We start from the raw sequence: 19,489 nt of genomic DNA on the forward strand, positions 1-19,489 counted from the left end.
ATGTATACCTACAAGTCTATCCGAATATATAAGATCCTTATTAATATTATAAATGCGAAATTTTGTTTGTATGTTTAGCTTTCACAACTTCACTACGCAACCGATCATCATGAAATTTTGCATACACGTCATGAAGGGTACAGAAAACGTACATACATAGATTACCTAAAACCCAGACTATATACCGCGGGCAGAAAATAGTTTTACATAAATATATATAAACTATATTCTACATATACTATATAGATCAACACAAGCAGTACAGAGCTCATTAAATATTTCAAGACTTCAAGCAAATACAACTTTACACAATGACTCGAACTGGACTCTGACTTACTCAGTGACTGTGCGGGAACAATGCTACTTGTTTCTAAAATATATCTTTTGTCGATCCGAAGAAAATCAAAATGTATAATAATACTTACTTTGTGACTCATTATAATGCGTGAGTAAACGTTCGCTCGTCTGAAATTTACATGTTTAATTTTGGACAATACAAGGGGCATTACACACTAGCATCGATAAAACATAAGCTGCTTTGTAATAACTTCAACTTTTAACAGTTGTGGTTTCTACAGTTATGTGTTCTGACTATTCAAATGTAATTTTAAAGTTTTTATATAGAAATATTTATATTTAAATTCTGTATATATAAATAATACTTATAAATCACTGCTTCTAAGCAGATTATAGTTTTCTGCTAAAGGTTTATCAGCAATAAGTAAGCTAACTATATCGGTTTCACTCACGTTTATTTATCGTGTAATGGTCGACAAGACGACGACGCCGCGGTGTCGTGATTGCAACGCGTCCTGTTCACGATGATGATGAACTTACTACTTCCCGAATAATATTTATCGAGCATATATAAATATTGTATAAGAGAACAGAAATAACTTTAATATGACAGCACAATTGATAAGGATGACAAAATGGAGGTCAATTTTAAAATCAAACAAATCGTTCAAGAACAGATTAAAATACATGCGAACATAAATAACCTATTCCACACTGATTCCCCACTGTGATCACTCTCAATGGGGATTTATCTCATTGGGCAGGAGACATTATAAAGCACAAATGTGTGCCCGAACACAGTTGCAGTCTGCATTACTCAATCTTATAGTACACTGACAGTAATTCGACACGACATTGGAACTTTCAAGCGTTGAATCAAAGTACGTGCTTTCCGAGGTGCGGCAGTACTTGCAACTTCTTAGCTCCTGACTCCTGAGACTTTCTTGATAGAAAAACACAAATAAATCCCTTTGGGCGGGACCTGGTTTATATTAACCAGGACCTTGAGATCAGTAGCTCTATAAGCTAGCATTAGACCAACGAGTCCACGATCAATGATGACCGATGATCGAGGTCGCGATATTAACAATAAGTCTGATATTAAGAAAACCTATTTTCCAATCCGTAAGAGAAACGGAACATAATATTTCTATATAAACAATACCGTTTTGTCTCGAACTGGCAAACAAAGAATAACGCCTACTTCGATCTCGGAACCGAATTTCATCTCGTGTTTTCTTTTGGTCAATGCCCTACTGGCATATTTAATATGGGTTAATGTACCAAAATTATTTTAAGCATATGGTTAATTCGGGCAAAAGTCATTGTCCTCCAATGGGTTCCTTTTTCGGTTTCATTATTTTGAGAGGGAGAACGTGTTTGGTACTACATGTGCTTTAAAACACCTCTGACATCGTGTATGTAAAATTTCATGAATATCGGTTGAATAGTTAAGCCATGTAAGCGTAACAAACAAACTCACTATTGCATTTATTACAATTTACAACATTAAAATGTATTCAAGCAGATGAAACGTATTATGTTCAAATGTTTTAACTTATAAGTTCCTAATGTTGTTAAAAAGCAACTAATATATGTAGTAATTGTACATCTTTATCTTACAAGATATTCATAGCAATGAAGGACATACATATTTACCTTTAAAACTGGCTTCAATTCGTTTTTTTTTTGCTTAAGAGACAGAAAATTTAACAGTTTTAAAGCATGATCTTTAAAAGTATATATATATAAATACTTTTATAACATCTTAAAAAGGATAAAGCTGATAATGAAAATTGTATGAATAATCGTATATCGCGTTGGTCACTTATTTTAAACATAAGATAGAAATGAAAGTCCACGTATTTCTATACTAATATTATAAAAAAAGAGGAAATATATTTTCATTTGTAATCGTTAAACTCTGAAACCGATTTTAATAATACTTTCACCATTAGAAAGCTACTTTATCCAGAAGTAACATAGGCTAGTTGTAAAGGTAGCCACAATAAAAAGTCCCAATGTGTTATTTTATCCGCGTGTGCGTATGTATGTATGTACCTTTATTGTCACATACGGAATTCCACTAGTCTATCATATATATATTTAGTAGTCTGGACAATTATTTAAGCTATTTACGCGTGAAACGTTATCAAACACAAATGGTCATTAACCGAGGTGTACATTGTAAAATTGAAACTAGAACTGTAAGAATAACACGACGATCTCAATTAGATTAATCAGGATATTCTCTGGGTTTCGGTAACATTTACAAAATACGTCACTAAACCAGTACATCAGTCAGAAAGTATCGTTAATCGATTATACTAGAGGGTCGATTCTACAACATTTATCATTTTGCGCCCAAAATGATATATAGCTGTTTCGATTAGATATATAATCCAAAGTGATAACTATCGTAGAATCAGACCATACAACCAAGTCATAATATTTTCTGACTGATCTGTTTTCTTCTGACTAATTTCAGAGATTTGTAAAAAACGCAAAGTCAAACGCCCGGAACAATCATACGCATTAGTCTTCACAAATATACAATTGGACTACGCCAATAACATCAATTATCAGACACCGAAATAACTTAGGTAAACTTGTGCTGTATTTAGGTAAATACAAATATTGGAACTACATTTCTTTCTTCCATTCCATTTTTGATGAATGACCTTCGATCACTAAGTATGATGTACTTACCTTCTTGTGAGGGCCGTGGCAACGTATGTACTATACACACATTGAGCGTCTTATTTTACAGTAAAGTTATTTTTTCCCACTGGAAAAACTCATTTAAACGTTACCCCCACATGAGGTAAGGTTTATCGTATGTGTGACTCGAATACCTACTAAAAAACCAGCGGTCTCTTCGGGGGGCGTCACGGGTTCGCTTGCGCATACTACCGAGTGTAATTAACTGTCGTTGTTGTTTTATTTTTTTCCTATCCTACTATACTCATCACCCATTCCTTGGCTCCTGATGAAAACCAAGAGAACGCTTCCAAGAAGTATTATTAAGTGGATTCCGTAGTTACCTCTTTCTATTAATTTCAATACAGTTCACTTATGCACTAAACTATCGCGATTACAACTTGAATATCTGAAATGTGCCTTATGCTCTTGTCCCGTGGTACTAAACTGGTAACCAGTATATTGACTCTTCAACTATTGCCATTTGAAGTGTTACATAATGTATTATCGAATGCAGTGAGTCAATCAATGCCAACAATGAAAATTGACGCATAATTTGATTGAATAATCGTTTACCGGTGGTGGGATTAGGTGGTATTCGACCATCACAAACCATTCAATAATGACTATAATTCACATTGCTGTATTCCGGTATGACGGTTGACACAAGTGACCATAACGACCTATGATATATAAGTTCACGTTTTGCAGATTATGGCACGATGGCAGTTCAGTAAATGTGCGTAAGGGCTACCACTTATCATTAATATATATTAAAAATAAATTGTTCGTCTTTGTTCGGACTACCAAATCAATAGAATCATTGTAATTTAACAAAAATTAAACATTAAAAACATTTAATTATATAGACTAGCACTTGACTGTTATCACACATGATGGAAAGTGAATTTGCAGTCTAAGGTGTAGCGCGCTTGCCTAAAATATTATTACATAGTTATTACTTCAATTAAGAATACGGTGCTTAAATATCTTAAACGTCAACACGTAATTGGATGTCATATTAACAACTAGAGTGAATTAGACGTCATCAATTATATTTGAGGTATCAATGGCAACACGCCATATCTCTATAGCAAATTGCATTCGACTCCGTCTAGCGATTTGGCGTCATAAATATTTAATTAAAATTCTTTTATTTCGAGAGACATGACTCATAGCTATAACAAAAAAATATATTCGCTCTAATAAATATTTATTTATGAATAATAACGTAATATTTATTTATTCTATAATTATATTCTATTTGGGACTGAAAATAATAAAAAGCTGGGGATGCGGCTGTATGGTAAAATTCCTTTGACTATATAAAGAGGGCAGAATAACGAAACAAAAAGAAATGTCATTATTATGAGGACTTTTTTAAAATCCTTGACATTTTTGTCAAAGGCAACATACGAGACCCATGAAAGTAATATAACTCCATCGTACTTGGCACAGCATCCTTGACGTTTGCGCACTTGCTCAGTGAAAAAAGAAAATATTCACATTCACGTGTGCATTGGACACCTGCCCTGGTATGCGTTTTAAAATGTATACACGTTGCTATCAAATTAGTTTTTAGAGAATTCTTGTAACTATCTAGTTGCCACAGATTATAGATTTATTTTTTATTTGTTTTTAAATTTAGAACTTCAATAACGTTAAAATCATTTACCATATTGTAGCTAATACTGATATGATAATTGATTTTATTTATTTTTTCTAATAAAAAAATAAAGATAAAGTTATACGTGAACGTCCATTGGAATCGCTGTTATATTTTCTCAAATTAAACTTTCACTCAAGTTGCTATTGCTTTTTTAATGTCCAATGGGCGTGTTCCGACCAGATTTATTTATATAACACTGGAAGTGGTTTTTATGGAGATATAAATAACGACATTAAGGTTATTCATAATCAATTACATTTAAGTGTTCATAATATTGTCATAAGAATTAATTTATTAACATAAGAATTGTCATCAAAATTAACAATAAACCATGGTTACCATACCACCAATACCATTCATTTGCACTTATATACTAATTGCTCTAAAATTACGTAGTTATTATATAAACATCAACATTATAATTTTATTACATAATATTTTATACGATTATATTGAACCTTATTAATTATGTTATATTTTGTAATCTATTATAAAAATAAGTTGTTATAACAAATCAGTAATAAAAATAATAGTATAATTAAATTATTTTAATGAAGTATTAACAATCCCCATTAAATTAATTTCCATATAGGTCATTTATTGTCGTTTTAACACGTCGAAAATTCGATAAATTCCTTAAGTGAAATGTTATTGGATAAAACCATAGTTATTCATGAATAAAACTAATAAAATAATCGGCCAGGACGACATCATATATGTATGTATATGAAAGTATTATCGTACTTATTAATTGTTAGGAGTAATATTTAAACATTACATACAGATGCTGAGTTAATAATATTTGTTATGTAACTTTGAGTATTTTTTTCACTTCTATATAAATAAAAGCGTTTTATAAAATTTATTCACATTTTTTTTTTTATAGAATAGGAAGGTGGACGAGCATATGGGCCACCTGATGGTAAGTGGTCACCAAACGCCCTTAGACATTGGCATTGTAAGAAATGTCAACCATCGCTTATAGCCAATGCGCCACCAACCTTGGGAACTAAGTTTTTATGTCCCTTGTGCCTGTAATTACACTGGCTCACTCACCCTTCAAACCGGAACACAACAATATCAAGTATTGCTGTTTTGCGGTAGAATATCTGTTGAGTGGGTGGTACCTACCCAGACGAGCTTGCACAAAGCCCTACCACCAGTAAAGTTTGTATTTAATACAAGTCTAATAATAATGTTGTACGGGTAAAGTTATTTAAAGGCAACGCATTCGGTGGGCGGAAGTTCTACTTTTAATTTTTAATGATGGACGAAATGTCGATGTCCTGATTTTCTTCTTTTTGTAAATGGAATTTCCGTTGACAATCTATAATTAAATTCGTATGTATTAGCTAATCTGCACTAATTGTAGTAGTTAAGAGAACAATGATGAAGAGTTTGTATATTTGAATTCGATAATCTCAAGAACTTGGAATTGATTTTTTAAGCGATAAATCGATCATTTTTAGAGCAGGGTTATAGTAGTGGAACAGTACACATAAACGTACACTAACTTGGTAAAACTTTATTTTCTGTATTCGGTAAGCAGACTGGCAAGTGGGTCATTGATATTGTAAGAAATATTAACCATCCAAGACATCGCCAAAGCGCCACTAACCTTAGGAGCTGAGATGCGATGTCCCTTTTGCCTGTAGTTATCCAGGCCCACTCACCCTTCAAACCGGAACACGACAATAATAATTATTGCTGCTTGGCGGTAGAATATATGAAGTGTGGGTGGTCGTAAAAGGGCTTGCACAAAGCCCTAGCGCCAAGTAAAACGTAAGTAAACTTGGTAAGTAAACTAAGCTATCTCGTTCCATAAAACAGTGATATTTAGTCAAATAGACACACTTAAACCTTACACCAATGAAACTTATACACAATTATAAGCCTAGGAAGATGTAAAGACCTTATCGGTAATACAGCAATTTCTTTGAGGCAACGTTAAGGTGAGCGAAAGAAAGAGCGCTAAGAGTTAACATGATCTTAATAAATTAAAACTAATGTATGTATATTTGTCCTCTATGCGTTCCGAAACCATTGATCCGATTGTGATAAATCTTTAGCGAGTTGCTCTGCGTACGTTTAAGAATGTTCCTGGTCCGAACGAATGTTACGGTTCCGAATTCAATACGCAGAGCTAGTATAAAATAAATACATGTATATAAAACGACGTAAAGCGGTCCGGAAGAGATTGTCCCGATTGAGTATTCTTACATATATTGTCGATAGGGTTATGTAAATCATAAGTCATTAATTACATACGAGGCAGGCTAATACATTGCTTCATGATCAGTCTTATTAACGTGATCGAAATACTCAACGGCAACTTTTCCCGTAATTACACAAACACGAGCTGACGGCATGATGTTATTAATGAGCCAATTATTTCATTATTAACTCCTTATTTGCGTCGGTAACATACTGTATCTTAGAGTTATATCGTTGCACCTAAATTCTGTCGAGAGTATGGGAAGGTAATAAAGAAAGGCTTTCTTTCTCTAACGATGCTATCACGACTGTATCCTCTAATAACGCGTTCAGATTACTAGGAATGGATACAACTAACTCATAGTCATTGAATGTCGTCAATCTAAACTAATAATATATCCGTTGACAGGGTTCAATATGTTTCAAAACGACATAAATAACAGCCCGTGAATGCACAGCTGGGCAAAGACCTGATCTCTCCACTTAAGATGATATTGGACATATTCCACCACGTTACCCCACTTCTAACTTAAATGATTTTAATTCCCTCACGATATAGACAAATTAGGCACAAACAAAGTAGTGTATGACCGACTTGAACCCGCGTTTCTCGGTTAAAATCAACGTGTTCTATCCACTGGACCATCACATATATTATAGAATAAGGGAACGGACATTATGGATAATGGAATAGAATGGATGTAGAAAAACTGTATCAAAATTCATTATAATATATTTTTAAATAGATTTTAATCCGTCTTAGAAACTACAAATTAATATTGTTTCTATAATAGAAATTTTTCATAGAGTTTATAAGAAATAAAAAAATAATAATTATTATACTTTACAACGAACAAGAGCAATTAGTTTCATGTAGTTTGATATTATGAATAGTTGTGCTATACAGAACTCGTCCGGACAGGTTGACAAGACCTTTCTCCGACGAGACGCATTCTCAATTTTATTTGCATACTTTATAAGATAATAACTGGGCAATCACCGATGTCAAATCTCTAACAAACGACAAACTTTATATCACTGCAGATAATTCTAGGAGTGTCAGCTTCGTTGATTGTTATATATTATTTTTTACGAGGGAAAAGTTAGTCATAACCGAGGACAGATAAATGCAGCGGCCCTGGTCATACTTCCTGATCTTTATTTATTATGATAACTTTTGGCATTTTTAATTTAAAATTTAATTAAAATAATGAAACATCCAAAAGAGGAAAGAAAAAGTTGCATTGTATTTGAAACGAGATGGCATAGTGGATAAAAAACGTTAATTTTAACCGATTGTCGCGGGTTCAAAACTGGACAAGTCATGAGTTTTATTTACGTTTTTATAATTTATCTCGTGCGTTTAAAATAAACATCGTGACGAAACATGCATATGTCGGTTGCATTACAGTAGTGCGGTTAAGCAAGTCCGAAACCTAGGAGGCCTTACAGATAACGGATGGAGCGGGACGGCGACTGGGCGTGAGCTTGTAATGTAGTTTAATATGGAAGATGTCACAAATCGACGTTGCGCTCGGCGGGTAACGTCCGTAATATGAATACTCATAAAGCAGTACGCGATGCCGTCAAGTCAGCCTCGTACCGCATTGCACCCCGTTCGCTGTCTGACCAAGGTTTCAACTAGCAGTGGTATTAGAGACTGTTAATTAAATCTATTGATTATCAATTTAATAAGGAAAGACGCATATTTATCAAATATTTTGTATTGAAATATAAATTATGCGTTCTTATAATTTTTAATGACGACTTCGAAACGTTTACATATCGTTAGATATACAATGATAAACGCCGAGATTATTTGCGAAACAATTCGTCAATCGCTAAACGTGTTCGGAATAAATAATTTTATATCATACCGACCAGCGTGATAAGGCCTTATTTTAACAATGATGATTCTTATTAATCACGTACAAATCTGTCGAACAGTCAATAAATCTATTGAATAAATAAAATTATTCTATGCTATATTTTATATACTAGAGTAAATTGCATGAATATAACATGTGACTGACGTTAGGACTATACAATAGGTACCATCTATAATCGATTTGGTTGAATGTGTCTGAAGTCAAAATCATTGATTCAAATGAGTTCCACATTAACTTTTTTATTAAACAAGATTACCTAGCTCATTCAAGACTATATGACAATAAGACTAGGTCGCTATACCTAGAAGACAGGCAAATGGCAATTGGTAGAAGTTAGATACAGGCCACTCTTTATAAATGTTCTTAATCTAAGATTTGAATCATATCTAATTAATTCATTTAGTGAATTATTTTGATAGAATTTTTCTAGTCAAGCGCTAGCCTATATATTTATAAAAAAATATATATTACGTCGAAAGTTATGTAATAAATTGTTTTCAATTTATTAATAATTAGGTGAATTAAAAAAAGCCCAACCTAATTTCTACTTATTAATTTTTATCGTCTGTCGTATTAATGAATGCGATATACGCTTCCAAATAAATTTTCATTAAGTGGAACTGTCTGCAAATGCTGCATGCAATTCACGGTCGTATTCAACATGTATTAGAAATGCCATAGCGTCCATAATGGTATGCATTCTTTCTCCGCGTCAATTAGGAGGAATTACAATTTTTGAGCTGCGGAGATATTATTTAAGGACAAACTCGAAACTCATCGCAGACCACGACCGTGTAATGTGAAAATGTGATATGTGCAATTGATTATAACGTTCTTGCTATTTATATATAATAAGCGAAATACCACTGACCGATTCATAACGAGATCTCCCAAAAAATGATTGACTTTAAGCATTGCAATTAAGCATAGTTGCATTAATAACGGATTTTTATACAAATCAAAAAAAAAAAAAAACATCTAAAATTTGGAACATAAGTTTTCTACCAAATAAAAAAAACTAAAGAGGTTACTTTGTATGAATTTTACCTACGAAGTCGGTACGGGCAGTTCGTAGTTAGTTCAATATTTCGGATGAGATTCGAAGTGAGTTCTTTCAGAATAGCAATCGTGAATTACACTAATAACTTACTTTATACTTAAATACGATACGCAAAGTGAAAGGAGTCAATTAATAATCATAATGGCTATGATAATTTTCGAAAACAAATCTTTTTTGAACATTTTTAGTTTTCTATTAGTAGAGTTAGATTAAGTAAAGTTCACGGTAGTATGCGCAAGCGATCCCGTGATGCCCCTCGAAAAGGCGGTGTGGGTACCGCTGGTTTTTTAGTGGGTATTCCGGCGCATATTCGGCGCCGGCGAGTCCCACATACCCCCCACTTCAAGTGGGGGAAACGCGTAAACGCGTTTTTCCATCGAAAAAAAAAAAAAAGATTAAGTAAAGTGCTTTATTTTTTTTCTTGCAACACAATTACAATTAAAGTGAAATTCATAACTCTAACGTTTTACCCTCAATAGATAAATGAAAACGAAGTATAGTATAAGTGGGAAATTATAATGCTAATATACGAGCAATTTGTTCATACCGATGTAGGCCATTCGGATGTCAAACTTATAAATGTCTAACATTAACTGCCTTAGCAATAAACGTTGATTAGAGGGAGATTAGTTAAACATAGATTTGTTCCTTTCTCATCATTGATTTGACATTCGAAAGAAGAAGACACAGCATTTATTCACTAATCGCGCGCTGTAAACAACCTTGTCGAATTAAATCACATCAAATATAAACTGTATTTCAAATAAATCAGACTGTAATATATTTTATGGCACCATAAATATAATCACCTGATTCTTTATCATACCATAAAGGTTTACAAGTCTTTAAAAGAAGTTGATATTAAATATATAAATTTTATAAATAAATGTTTTATTTTATAAAATATGAAGGCAAACAGGTAAATGGTCCACTGAAAAACAGTCACTTTTGGAAACCTATATATAAGGAAGTAACAAGTCATGTTCCACGTGCCTATAAATACACCGGTTCACTGGCTCTTCGAAACTCTTCGAAGTGTGGTATTGGATTAAATTTAATTTTGTACTTGGCTGTATGTGTATTAGTCTATGCGTAAGTAACTAATTTTGACTTTATCTGTTGAGTTTTCGATAACACAATTGTTTCTTAGAAGTCACGTTATTGCAATTTTTTTTAATAAATAAAATATTATTTTTGCTAGGCGACTGAAATCCACTGGACTGGAAATTATGGCACTTATATGAACTGGTATGGAATTCTAATACCAGTATTTTGTTTTTTTTTTTTTTTGTGGCAGTATGGTCGGTGCTTGAAGCTTCTCGCGAGCGATCCGCCCTGGGACCTTCAATGGGATGGAGTGCTGGGTGCTTGCGGAAGTGCACCAGTTTCGGGTGGAAACGAGGTCAAGCGGCGTCCGTCCAGGGTCGGCGGAAGTTGAGCGAGTCAGGGCCCTAGTCCAGCGAGCCTTGATGGCTGGCGGCCTTAGTCGGTGAAGACCTCTCGCTGCCGAGTGTGATAAACGCCATGCTTGGTAGCGAGAACTGCTGGTTGGAGACGATCTCCTTCTGCGAAAATGTCATATCGCAGAAGGAGGCAGCGGAGCGGGAGCGTGAGGAGAGGGCCTCCGCTGACTCGCTTCGCCGAAGAAGACTGGGGAGAAGGCGTCGACGCTATGCGCATCTTCTCTTGCCGCCGTAAGTGTTGCCGGGGTTAGAGGGTCTTTGTACCCTGAGAACCCCCTCGGATTTGGAGGCCTGCAGAACCGTCGGGCGAACCGTCGAGGCGACACGGTAGTATGCGCAAGCGATCCCGTGACGCCCCTCGAAAAGGCGATGTGGGTACCGCTGGTTTTTTAGTGGGTATTCCGGCGCATGCACGGCGTCGGCGAGTCCCACATACCCCCCCCCCCACACTTCAAGTGAGACTTCAAACGCGTTCTTCCAGCGAAAAAAAAAAGATTGGTCGGTGCTCAAGTAAAAAAAAAAAACTAGTTATGTATTTATATTTTAGCAGATACCATTGTTTCTTAAAAGCCATTTTTTACCACATTTGTGGTACACATTGGGACTAACTTGTATGCAATCCTACCACCAACATTGTAACTAGGTTACATAAACTTCATTACATGATAGCTATTAATATTAATTTTCGATTGTGAACTGGTTTTAATAATAAATCATCGCATTCCATCCATCAAATCTCGGCATTTGGTTAATCGCGTTGGAAATGCATTCAATGAGATCAAAACGTGCTAACGTTTAACAATCATTTATTATACAGTGAGAATTTTTATTGTGCAATGGCAATTTATAATTTAGCATAAATATTCAACAAGCGAATTAATATTTACTGGTGTTAGGACTATGTGCAAGCTTGTCTGGTTAGGTACCACCCAGTGAGTTACCCAATGTAATTACAGGCACGAGGGACATAACATCTTAGGTCCCAAGGTTGGTGGCGCATTGGTGTTGTAAGCGATAGTTAACATTTGTTACAATGCCAATGTAATGTTAGTGACCACTTACCATCAGGTGGCCCATTTGCTCGTCCACCTACCTATACTATAAAATATATATATATATATATAAGTAGACATATGTCGGGTGAGTTTAGTTTCTTGATAATATTTTAATCATCTAATAATTATTGTGTAGCGCTATTTTAAGGCAAATTAAACGCGAATATAATATACTGCGGTGATATTTTTGAAGATTGAAAGCCATTATCAAGTATGAGTATTAACTGGGCTGTATATTTAATAGTACTTATTCGTGTGCGCAAATACAAGTACACTCTCTATTCCCTTACTCTCATGAGATGGGACGGCGCATTCGACACGACAGGTTCGACAATTCAGCGTCGAGACCCCGAGACACGGGAATGTAGCGATGCTAGTTTCCAGACTCCAGGCTGTAACCGAATAACTTTTTATTGGTCAAACCGCGGCAATAACGTTAAGGTATAGGTCCCGGACTGAACTCAGTAAAGCAATAAATTGACTCACTATAGAATGATAATCCTCATATGCAATAGATAACAGAGATAATGAACAGCAAAGTTTGTTAGCACAATTCGTGTAAATACGTACGCGTGACGTGCGAACATGTGTATCCACGTGTTTTGCGCGCATGTACGTTCGTTTTCGTATACATGTGTGTATAAGATTTACTCTGTTGCACGATATAGTTCAATGTTTTTAACATATGTTCCATTACACGTATATTGTGATTACGTAACGATAACGTAATTTTTCACGCAGAGTATCACAGCTGCGATTTAACAGGGAAACCGATAATATTCTTTGCTTACATATTACATGTAGATATAATTATTATAGTACATAATTTGTTTGTACTTCAGGATTGAGATTATTTTATATTTATTGTTTACTTGTTAAGTCCTTGTGCGAGCCAAAAAGCAGTACCTAGTATTGTGAACATCTTATTTCCCAAGGTTAGTGGAGCATTGGCGATGTCAGAGATCGTTATTATTTCTTACAGTGCCAATGTCCATACGGTATTGGTACATCAGGCCTATTTGTCAGTCTGCAAACTAAATCAATAAGAAAAGAAAAGAAAATCTATGCCTATTTCTATATATAATATTATATTTTATTGATCACTAAACATTTAAAGAGAAACTCGCTAAATGCTCTAATACAGGAGTATTTAGACAATTACGTAATCACAACAGACGGCAGACATCAATCTCGGGTGAGCTGAGAGGGAAAGCTATCATCGCCCATTGACGTAGATTAATGAAGGTAGCCATGGTACCGCCTTCATACCTAACGGTGAAGATGATTGCAGTTTACCGCGTCCATTTATATGGAAAATCTATCCGTATATTAAAATCATAGAAAGCTTTTCACGTCTCGTAATCGTATGATTAATTCTATATATCTAGACTTTTTTTCAATTCGACTGTATCGCTTGCTCGACTGCAAATGAAAATGTTTATCACTGTACTATCTTTCGTATTTAAATTAAGAACACGTTTCGCTGTCTTGTTATCGATAAAATTGCTTTGAAATGATATATAAATTTTGTATTTTATGTCATATACATAAAATAATATTAAAATATACCACCAACCTAATGTCATGTGTTATTTAGTGTTCTATTATAATATATGTTTGCCCAAAAGCTTATATAAATAACTTTAAATAAATCATGAAAAACATCGATCAGTACAACTATATAATTCATAATAAATATAGGTTAGGTTAGATTTTCATATGTGGAATTTTGATTTGATAAAACACTTTTATATATATAGACAGTGCATACATTTATTATTACTATGTACATATGTGTTTCAAACAAATCTTTTAAAGAGTTAAGTTTCTTTAACACAATACATATAAAAACAAATGAACACTTAGTTTCTGTATATAATATTAAAATTACATAGTCAATACCGTACCGTAACAGCCTGTGAATGTCCCACTGCTGGGCTAAAGGCCGCCGCACCTCTTTTTGAGGAGAAGGTTTGGAGCTTATTCCACCACGCTGCTCCAATGCGGGTTGGTGGAATACACATGTGGCAGAATTTCAGTGAAATTAGACACATGCAGGTTTCCTCACGATATTTTCCTTCACCGTCAAGCACGAGATGAATTATAATCACAAATTAAGCACATGAAAATTCAGTGGTGCTTGCCCGGGTTGTGAACCCACGATCATCGGTTAAGATTCACGCGTTCTTACCACTAGGCCATCTCGGCTTAGACTCGACATAGTCAATACGCTAAATAATAATTATAGCATATTATGTGTGTTGATCATTAAAAATAAAAGAGTACATAATGACGTAATATGCTTTTATTTAGTTAAGAACGGTGGGATGGCATTTAAAGTGTTAAGTATAATTTGCTCATTAACACAGACAAACCCGCTGAGAAAGCTTATAATGAACATAATTAGTCAACATTTTTATCTAATAATAGATAATTAATGAATCATTAAATTTTCATATTTTAATCCTCGGAAATGAGATTTGACATTTTATTAAAATATACATATAGGTTTATTTACAAAATGATTGTACAAAATTCGATTAAATTCGAAAAAAAGCTACAAAGTCTATACGACCTTTTATTTATTTTTTTATACAATAGATTTCGAATCATTTCAAAAATACAAAAGATCGGAAAAAAATTGACTTAAGGTAAACTAATTTCAAAAACGCATTTTAAATTTGACAACGTGAGTTGGCCATAAGGTCCCACTGGAATGTTCCACCGCTGGGCTAAGGCCTCCTCTCCCTTTTTGAGGAGAAGGTATGGAGCTTATCCCACCACGCTGCTCCAATGCGTTGATGGAAGTAATATATGAATGTTTTAATTTGTTTTAATATAATGTAATTAATAAATAAATTATATTATCAATACATATAAAATATATGTATATAATATGTGTATTTTATATTGACATTTATTTATTACTTTATTTTAGTTATACATTAATGTTCTTTATTTATTATTACAGCACCACCTACCTCATATCCCATGAGTTATTACACCGTTGGTTGCCTGGAAGATATCGCTATGTAGCGATAATATCACCAAAATTGTATGCTACTTTTATTTAGGTTATACCATGTTTTGTATTTTTTTTCTTTTTGTGGTGTACAATAACGTATAAAGTAAATATATTTGCAACATACATAACACATACATTTTAGCTTTCTTCTCTCAAACACTCTTAACTGCGATGAATCTCACACTCCCTACGCTCGCAATATGCTTAAAAACGGGATTTGCTTTTAAACTTCAAGTAAATATTAATAATTGCATTCTTAAACTTCTATTAACTTACATACTTTCTATACTTCAACTATTATTAAGATCGCCACACACGATACTACAATCCGATTCGAATATTTTATCTTAAGATAATAAATCGTCGTACAATTCAATGGCACATCACTCATGGTGTAGATAATACATATTTTGATAATACATATGATACTGTGCGATATGAAAATAAAAAAGTATTTACGAAACACTTCAAGATTTTTAAGAAAATGAAATATTTCGTATTATTTATTATTATTAATGATGTTTTACTTTATCTTAAGATATAGTAACATAAAAATTTATAGCATTTTCCTTTACGTATGCTTAAAAATTACGACCGCACCGATTAGTTCCTTTCTTTTCTTTTTCATTCATTCAAATGAAATTAATGTGAAAAAAAAAAATTATTAGATTGTAAAAAAAAAATAATTAGATTAGACATCAAAGTTTGAAAGTTTTGGAATGCATATCTCAAATCTAAGGAGAACTGGTGACAGAAACGTCACTTTGTATCTGCGAAAAAAGAAATTGTTAACTCCTAAAGTTGACAATTTTTTTTTTCGGACAATGTAACCTTATTCGTTAATAGCTTTTGTATTGTTAAACGCTTATCTCAAATCTAAACAGCGATTAACGATTATATAACAAAATGTGTAATCCAAAATTAAAATACATAGATTGTTTATACATACATGAAGATGAGTTTTTTTGTGAAACGTGCTAATACTGCAACTGCAAGTCCAATTTGAAGGATAAGCTTTATTATCCTTCAAATCAGACTTGCTTATTAACTTGCTGATTTACTATGGACTATGTGTTATCTCAGGACCAGAACGTCACAAGCGTCAACTAATAAGACCAATTAAATGAAAAAGGCATGAGATAATAAAAAAAATTAAACAGCAACGTAATATGATAATATAATTACAAGTTAAAAATAAATAGTTGTTACCGTCTTAAACAATGAAAGTGAATGCTTTCACCGGTTCTTCTCTGGTCTTAAATATATAATTAATACATAAAAGGTGTGATAACAACTAATAATGTTTATTTTAAATTTTTCTTTGACAAATAATAAACACAACAATACAATGCATACCTGGGATTTCTATAATTAAAACAAACAAGCGTTCGCTAAACTTTCCCGACGGTAATGATCTGGGTGTCGACCGGTGTCGGCGAGTGTCGGCGAGTGTCAGAGAGTGGCAAGTGCAAACAGTGGCCTGAAAGCTTCCTCCGTGAAAGTTTATAGCGCTTTCTTTGATCAGCCGTCATTTGGTTACGTTGTCGTTTTTTTGCAATTTTAAATGAGATTAGACGGATGATTGCCATTCATTAATGGTTAACACACTTCGTAATAAGTTATGATAATTAAATACATGTATAAATATATATAGATATGTCATATATTTTTACACTAACAAGAAAACTGTGAAAGATATATAAGTACAGCGCATAAGCGTGTACGAAAACATTTTCTCACTCCACAACCTCCTCCTTCTTTGGAGGCACCGGAATGTAAGAACTGCCTAAGCTCTGGGTTGTGTGGTAACGCTGTAAGTGAAAATTTATTCACAGAAAAATCCAATAGCTTTTCGTTTCTGGTCGTCGGTTCTACAAACTTCGGGTTTAAACCTGCAGACCAATGCGACTGAAAAAAATCAAAAACGATTTTTGATCCGATTGAGAAACGATTAAAATCGGACAAAAAATGAAATATATACTCTTTAATAAATTATTATGTCAAAAATAATAATACTTCCCCATTATACACAATTAAAAGCTTATTAATTAATGTTAAAATAAACTTAGCAGTGGACACTGGATGACCAGTATTGTATATATGTATCTCTGTTTTCATCTGCGAGTTTTTGACGTTATGTCAAGTGTCCGTTACGATGAGCCGGCGGTCTCAGTTCAGTCACAAACGCCTATTAATCAATGTCGACTCTTTGTAGGAAAACAATTATACTACGTGTGAGCCTTTAAACACACCGGCGTATTCGCATGAGGAAAATTTATGTCCTGTTCTTTCTTAAGCAATTTCAATAGCATTGTCCTTGTCTGATTTATATCGCACGAATAACGCTTCCGAGAAAACTATTAACGGTATGAGTTGCGAGTGAGAGAAGAGATTCATATATCTATCTTTAGCAGATTTTATTTAATCTTGTATGCAGTGTTTGAGAAAATTTATTAGAAATCGATTGAAAGCGGAAAAGCGGTAGAAATGCTGTAATGAAACAACTTATTTGTTAACCATGTAACTAACTGGTACGGTTATATATTGATCGACACATATTTTTGTGTGTGTTAAAGAGTATATATATAAAATGTCACCGGCTACTTGTATTTTATTTACTGTATATCGGACGATGCGCAGCGCAGAGCATATTCTACCGTGGTTTAGAGGCAGCACACACTAAGTGCACATGGACTATCGAGAAAACACGCGATTGTGTGATACTGTGAAATGATTTATTCGCCCCACCACGTGATGTAGCGCGAACCTAAATGATTGTCAGGCCGAAAAAACAAAAAATTGGGCCCTCCTAGTATATATTAGGCCGGACATTTCAAGAGTTGAACAAAGCTCTACGTTTTTAACGCCGGATTACGTTTATAATATTATTGGTCATTGCCCAGCTCCGCAGGCGTGAAAACTTTCAACGGTCACGACCGTAAAAAGCCAGGGTGCAACCGCAAATCCTAAGCGCTATACATAATTAATGGATGAAAGAAAGTAAAAAAAAGTACTTCAAAATTAATAATTACCAGCCGTTAGATATTTGTTATCTCGAATTTATTATTGAACACTAAAAAACATTAGTTTCTTACTGCATCGAACAAACAATCAATTTCTCAGAACAACTAGGTAGAAATATGAAAGTTCAATACGTTTTTACTACCGGCAATATAGCCAAAGGCTAAAGGCTTCGTGCAATGGCAGTCATATTTCTATTATTTCTTACCTTAATTAATATACGTCAATAAATATAAATGAACTTGCAAAATTTAAAACGTAAAATTGGCTCCATAACATAACAGTGTTAATTTGACTCATGTGTCGAAACTTGTCGTAAAACTTATGGATCAACCTAACATGACCATTACAGTAAGCGTCCTAGCACTTTCTATTAATAAGTCTTTTACACAAGGTATAGTTTAAAAACAATGTTTATTTAAAAAATATACATAAAACGGAACGTTTTATTTCACGATCTCAAAGACAAGGACTTTTTTTATTCAATTGAAACCTTTGGAAAGATACCCGGCTCCCTTGGGGGGAATCGGGTTATGTAATTACCCACCCATTAAAACCACTGCGATGACCGTACTTTGCACGGATCGGAGAGGCTGCGAGATCGTGTCGATATAACGCATACTGCACAGGATATTATTATTTTATAGTTATTACAGGCTCAAGACCAACAGTTGAACGTTTTTTTCACATTAACGTAACACTTGTAATTCATACCGAGAGACTTTCTGATTATTTTCGACAAAAAACTCAAACTCCATATTACAGGTACTTTAATCTTAAATAAATTATATGTAAAAAGGCAATTATCCCGATCAGTTCCTCTATTTAAATGTAGCATATCCAAATTGCGTGAAATCGTGTTTATAATATATATATTTCATTTAGCTTGTAGTTATAATTGTTATGCCGCGAGTAGGTACATTACATTTCAATTGTCTACGCTTTGTCGATAGAACGCTCGCTCTAACCCCACCTAACCCCGTCACCCGTCCAGCGCTGCGTTACAATAATAAATTAATTACCATTTATTATTGAACGATAGCGTCGAAGATCTTGATGTGATATGATATACTCCACAATATAATATGATTATTAA

General features: G+C 33.8%; 1 protein-coding gene across 1 annotated transcript in view; it reads right to left on the minus strand.

The window, feature by feature from the left end:
- The window catches only part of LOC126781287 (uncharacterized), a 68,970-nt gene that overhangs the window by 33,194 nt on the left and 16,287 nt on the right, over positions 1 to 19,489 (minus strand). The window lies entirely within an intron of this gene.

The sequence above is a fragment of the Nymphalis io genome, chromosome 3 (assembly GCF_905147045.1).
Source record: "Nymphalis io chromosome 3, ilAglIoxx1.1, whole genome shotgun sequence".
NCBI lineage: Eukaryota > Metazoa > Arthropoda > Insecta > Lepidoptera > Nymphalidae > Nymphalis > Nymphalis io.